This window comes from Bos grunniens, chromosome 27 (assembly GCF_055505025.1).
Source record: "Bos grunniens cultivar Pamir isolate PY7600 chromosome 27, Bosgru_T2T1.0, whole genome shotgun sequence".
Taxonomy (NCBI): domain Eukaryota; kingdom Metazoa; phylum Chordata; class Mammalia; order Artiodactyla; family Bovidae; genus Bos; species Bos grunniens.
In genome coordinates, this window is record NC_141191.1 from 17,125,955 (window position 1) to 17,132,500 (window position 6,546).

A 6,546-nucleotide genomic window follows, 5' to 3' on the forward strand; every position below is an offset into this window, starting at 1 on the left:
TTTCAGGAAAACATCAACGTCTGCTTTATTCACTATGCCAAAGCCTCTGACTGTGTGGATCACAACAAACTGTGGAAAATTCTGAAAGACATGGGAATACCAGACCACCTGACTTACCTCCTGAGAAATCTGTATGCAGGTCAAGGAGCATCAGTTAGTACTGGACATGGAACAACAGACTGGTTCCAAATTGGGAAAGGAGTACATCAAGGCTGTGTATTGTCACCCTGCTTATTTAAATTATATGCAGAGTACATCAAGAGAAATGCCAGGCTGGATGAAACACAAGCTGGATCAAGATTACCAGGAGAAAAATCAATAACCTCAGATATGCAGATGATACCACCCTTATGGCAGAAAGCAAGGAGAACTAAAGAGCCTCTTGATGAAAGTGAAAGAGCAGAGTGGAAAAGCTGGCTTCAAACTCAACATTCAGAAAACCAAGATCATAACATCTGGTCCCATCACTTCATGGCAAAGAGATGGGGAAACAATGGAAACAGTGACAGACTTTATTTTGGGGAGTCCCAAATCACTGCAGAAGGTGACTTCAGCCATGAAATTAAAAGACACTTGCTCCTTGGAAGAAAAGCTATGACCAACCTAGACAGCATATTCAAAAGCAGAGACATTACTTTGCCAACAAAGGCCCATCTACTCCAAGCTATAGTTTTTCCAGTAGTCATGTATGGATGTGCAAGTTGGATTATAAAGAAAGCTGAGTGTGGAAGAATTGATGCTTTTGAACTGTGGTGTTGGAGAAGACTCTTGAGAGTCCCTTGGACAGCAAGGAGATCCAACCAGTCCATCCTAAAGGAGATGAATCCTGAGTATTCATTGAAGGACTGATGCTGAAGCTAAAACTCCAATCCTTTGGCCACCTGATGCGAAGAACTGACTCATTAGAAAAGACCCTTAAGTTGGGAAAGATTGCAGGCAGGAGGAGAAGGGGACGGCAAAGAATGAGATGGTTGGATGGCATCACTGACTCAACGGACATGAGTTTGAATAGCCTCTGGGACTTGGTGATGAACAGGGAAGCCTGGCGTGCTGCAGTCCATGGGGTCATGAACAGTCAGACCCGCCTGAACCAGCTAACTAAATTTTTATAAGCAGAAATATTATGTGAAATTTCTGGGAATGATGCTGAAGATGAACAGACTTATCTGAAAGGAATCCCCTTTATGCCTTTCTGCTTTTTCCCCTTCTTCAGGCCTCACCTGAGAATATAAAGACCAAAGCCTCAACAGCCATTAGAACTATGAGGTGACTTTAAAAGATGAAAAACCAAGGTTAAAATGGTAGAGCAGCCTGGGTTTCTAATAATACCTGGGAGCTGCCATATCAGCTTTGAGCTGCCTGTCTACGTTCTTCTTTTACAGGATGGAAAAACACTTCTATCGTGCTTAACACACAGGAGTCAAGTTTCTTTTCCTCGCACAGAATCTCAACCCAACATACTGTCTACCACAAAAAGAGGAGCCAATGGAATCGCTTCTCCAAGAAATGAGAGGAAAGAGGAGAGCAAGGAAATAAAATTCCTAATGCTGTCAGCAGGCCTGTGATGCCTCAGCAGAGAGGATACAGTGATACTCAGTAGCCATGGTAACAATGGTAATGACTACAGCTGCTATCTTGGAAGTCATCTCAATAATAGGATTTATAGAACTATACTTAATGACTGCTGCCTAGTGAGGCAGCCAGTGGTAAATACACATAGTAAATGTTCATTTCCTAAATCTGATTTATCTTCCCCAAAGATTGGAGAATTATCACAAGGTGAAAGTTAAGTTTATCCAGGAGTTCCTGAAATGCTGATCTAATCAGAATAACATTCTGTCAAAACACAAAATTCTCAAACAAACTGAAGCTTAAAATTCTTAAAATAGAGTACTTGCTGGATATGTATAAGTTGAGTATATTATCTAGTATCTTATGTGAATTTTTAATCTAAATGATGTATATTCAGACTTAGACTCATCAATACTGAGGCCTACGCATGCTAGGTACTCTCCAGCATTCTTTAGTGAACATAGTACAGTGGCTATCTTAGTACTATGTGCAGCTAAGCATTGAATGAATATTTTAGATGAGTCAGGCTTGATGATTTTATAACCATGATAAAGGTGACGCGGTTGTACTACAGGTCAGATAATGTGTGTATACCAATGTCCTCAGTGGAGAAATTCTACAAAGTACATGCTTTATAGCCTGGTGGAATAAACATAGGTTAGTTGTTTGGGCTTTAGGGCAGATGTATTTGTAATTTAGGCTTAGAAATGTTATATGACTAAGAAAAGTAGTTATACTCACATAAAAATTAACTCTTGAAATTAATTTTTTCCCCAGAGGCCTTAGGAAGTCATCTTTTTTGAGTCTCAGATACCTTCCCTGTACCAGAAAGAAGATGGACAATATGACATCTAAGGCTCCTCTTAGTGCTAACATCCTAAGAATATGAATTTCCTCCTGAGATTAACACAAAAGAACAATGTAAAGAAAAGCAGTATGCATACTGAGTAAGTACATTGTCTTCAGACAGATAAGATAAATTTTCTGGGAATAAACCAACATACTTCCTAAATGATTGCAAAATGATTCGGATAATGAGACAAATGAAGTTTCCTTTAAGATTTCAAGTTATTAGTTACTTTAGATCATTAAAGTTTACAAAGTACTATGATAAAACTAAAAATACATGGTGCTGTTGAAATCAAAAGGGACTTGTCCCAGAACTGGTTATCCATTTGTAACACTTTTAATAGACGTCCTTGGTACAGATAGCCTGGGATATCTGCTATGCCTATGAGAAACACATTCCAAGCTAATCCCAATGGGTTACTAAATGCTACCCTGTGGGAATAAAGTGCTCATAAAGTCCTTCTGCTTCTGGCTTGTTTAGACTTCTTCCTTATAGTTGAAAACTCAGTGTGCGATCATTCTGGTCACTACGCCTAACCTGTCCACACTGAAACAACCTCAAGGGGCTAGGAAATTACAGAGTGTGGCTGGGAAGCTCCGAAACTGGCAGGTCAAAAGACAGCTATTTATTTACTTTGACATTCTGAGAATCTAAAATCCTCCCACAAGGTACACCTTTAAGTTCCTAAATTCCTAAATCTCTCTGAAATCCATACAGCTTATCAGCAAGAACTAACTGGACAGACATAACAGAAGTTGCACAATGACTCACACCCAGTACGCTGTGATGTCCTTAATAGGGCATTAAGTAACACTGCTCCTCATGTATTTAATCATCCCATATTATTTTTTATTCTAATATATTCTTGCTGCTAAAATCATAGACAAATTCTAGAGCAAGTAAAATATGGGAACGGAGAACAGATTGATGGTTGCCTGGGGCTGGGGGAAGGGACTGGCCATAAAGACTGAGAATAATGTTCTGGGTCTTAATTATGATGGTGGTATCCATTTATCAGAATTCATTGAACTATGCACCTAAAGGGGGTAAATCTTATTGCATGTAAATTATACCTCAATTTACCTGATTTTAAAAATAAAATCATACATCAAAAAACACAAACCAGGTAGCCATATTTAATCTAATTATCTGAGCATTGGAAACAAGAGAAGAAAAAAATTGATCCTGAGAGAAACTGAAACAGCAAAGGTTCTAGACTCAAAGATAAGAGGCCAACAGGGCCCAAGGTCAGGTTCCATACAAGAATTAAGTGGAAGTTTACCCACTCAATAGTTTAACTCCCAAGTGCTTTATCCCATTTGGCCCCTGGAATACTGGTAGCTAGGGTTATATATTTCCAAGGCAGAAGATGAGAAGATTCTCCATTAAGAAAGTGACATTCACAAAGGGATTCCCAGGTGGCACAGTGGTAAAGAACCCGCCTGCCAATGCAGGAGAAAGTGATACCCACAAGAGAACTGGGGGTGGGGTAGGGGGGTCACCGAATGAAATGACTGGATCTTCAACAATCACTATCTTTCCACCACTTATAGGGAGCATTAGACTGATTGACTTGAATGCCTTACTTTTTTAAAAATTGGAGTTTAATTGGTTTACAATATTGTGTTCATTTCTGCTATACAACACCATGAATCAGCCGTAAGTATACATAGGTATACTTTTGAGTATACCCTTCCTTTTGAGTCTCCCTCCCACCTCCCAATCCTACTCCTCTAGGTCATCCTTACTTTCAAATATAAATGAACACAGACCACTAAACATTTAGGAAAGTCTCTAACATGAAAGATCAAGATAATAAAAAATAAAATGGCAAGGAAAAGAAAAAAAGGGAGATAATGGAGAAAGTGTAAAAAGCAGAAGAACTTTTAAAATAATCTCCAATAATTAATATCTTCTTGGGGTATAAGAAGATACATTTATCATTCATTCAGTAAAGATTTATTGAGCATCTGATACACAGGACTATTGTTCTCAGTTTTGAGGATGCTAACATTTAAAAAAGATTCTGCCTTCATGTAGCTTATAGTCTTATGTATAATGTATCTATAAACTAGAATAGAATATTATATGAGGAACAGTCACATAATTTTTTAAACAGCATTAATAAATTAAAAGAGATCTCCTTGCATCAGATTTTATGTCACTTCAATCCATCTTTCTCATAGCTTCTAGAATGATTTTTATTCAACCAATACATCTTGATCTTGTCGCCCTTTTTCCTGAAATTCTTTAATGGTACTTAATTGCCTTCAGGATAATATTCAAACTCCATAGCAAGTCATTAAAGCTCTCTATGATCTGATTCCTGTTTATCTTTTCAGTAGCACTTTGTGCACCTCATATTACACCCATATTGAATTACTGCTTGTAGTTTTTTGAACACACAATGCTCCATCATATACCTCTATACTGGTGGTTTTCTAAAAGCTTTTATTTCAACCAATAATATCCTCCAATTTAAAATTTAAAAAAAAGAAAGATATAAAAATTGATATGGATAAGCACACAAAAAGCAATTAATGAAAGTCCTGAGGGAAAGTTTAAGGAGCTGGAATTGTTTAGCCTAGAAAAGAGAAGATTAAGGAATATTAAAAAAAAAAAAAAACATATTCACACTGTAGTCCAGTACAGTGTCTTCTCCTCCCCTATGCACATACATACATACATACAATGGGGAAAATGTTTCATGAAAGAATATTTACCACCTTATATGAGGTGTAGTCTGACATCTATTCTATTTGAATTTTTAAATGCTGCTCAAGACACATTAAATTGATTTCATGACCTACTAATGCGGTCCAAGCCATTTGAAAAAACACTGCTTCAGGTCTTGCATATGTTAATGACTGTGCTTGTTCACCTCTTCTTCTGGCTCATTTTTACCTGTCCTTCAAGGCCCAGTTTAAAGCGCTCACCCCTGTCCTTGTTCCTGGATTAGGTACCCCTCTGTATTTCTGTAGTCCTTCATATACAACTACCATTCTCTATTACCATTGTCTCTTCATTGGTTTGTTCCCTCTACTTGACTGTGAGCATCTAGATGGCAGTGATAGAGCTGCTTACACACGTACCCCCACTGTCTGGGAACCAGTGCCCAGGACCTAGAAGACTCTCAATGAATCCTGGCTTATGAATTCATCCATTCCATTTTTCAGTTGACTTAACTGAGATGTCCAAGATCACAAGAGCATCCAGTCCTGACACTTTTCCCATTTGAACAAAGCAAGCTATCTCCTGAGGGAACTCTCACACATTTCTATTAACAGAGCTGTTCAGAAGCTTCTAGATTTAGGCAAGAGCACTTCCTTCCCCTTATGGTTTAGAGCAGCAGTTTTCAAACATTTTGGTCCAAGAACTCTTCACACTTTTAAAGTTAGTGAGGCTGAGTTATGTAACAGTTTATATACCTATATAAATATATATGGCGTATATTATTCTATTTATTATTATAATTAATATAACAATATTAATTATTATATTTAAATAAATATTTATATATAATTATTTACTGAGAATGCAGTCCAGAATGCCTACATTCATCATAGTTATCAGTATTTATCAAGATTAAAACTGAGAAATTTTAAAAACAGTATACAAGCACACTTTCCAGAAGCCATCAGAGCAATAATATTATCACACATTATGTAAGCCTCCAGAAACTTCACTCTACTCCTGTCAAAATGAGAGGGAAAAAGACAAAGAACGTCTTAGTGCTAACTGAATAAATATAACCCCACAACACTGAGCATCAACTTTGTTGTACTGCAAGAAGTATTATATTTTAGCAGAGTATCAATCTTGTGAATTTTCCCTACTACTAAAAAATTCTGCCTCATCTGTAAACTTCTTTACAACATTTAGTGAATCAAACACCGATGCACAAATTACATTCACAGAAACAGGTACCGCATTTTAGTACAGTGACATTTCCATATGTTAAAGTCTTTTCCTTGTAAGACTGCTTCTCCTTTTCTTCTTCCAGTTAGTTCTTACCTTTACCTACAAGTGTTTTCCAAATATTTAAAAAATATTTAAAATTTTTTAAAAATTTCAGATATTTATAATCTACATGAGGAATACTGCTCTTTTAAAAAATAACTCTT

At 37.0% G+C, this 6,546-nt stretch overlaps 1 protein-coding gene across 10 annotated transcripts in view; it reads right to left on the reverse strand.

Moving 5' to 3' along the window:
- Positions 1-6,546, reverse strand: part of LOC147343575 (uncharacterized) — a 66,119-nt gene that overhangs the window by 30,576 nt on the left and 28,997 nt on the right. For 7 of the 10 annotated variants that reach the window (XR_015156126.1, XR_015156125.1, XR_015156127.1 and 4 more), the window contains exon 2: positions 2,314-2,391. The exons of the other annotated variants lie outside the window; for them this stretch is intronic. The gene's annotated coding sequence lies outside the window, so the exon portion shown is untranslated. The remainder of the gene's footprint in view (positions 1-2,313; positions 2,392-6,546) is intronic. 10 annotated transcript variants of the gene reach the window in all.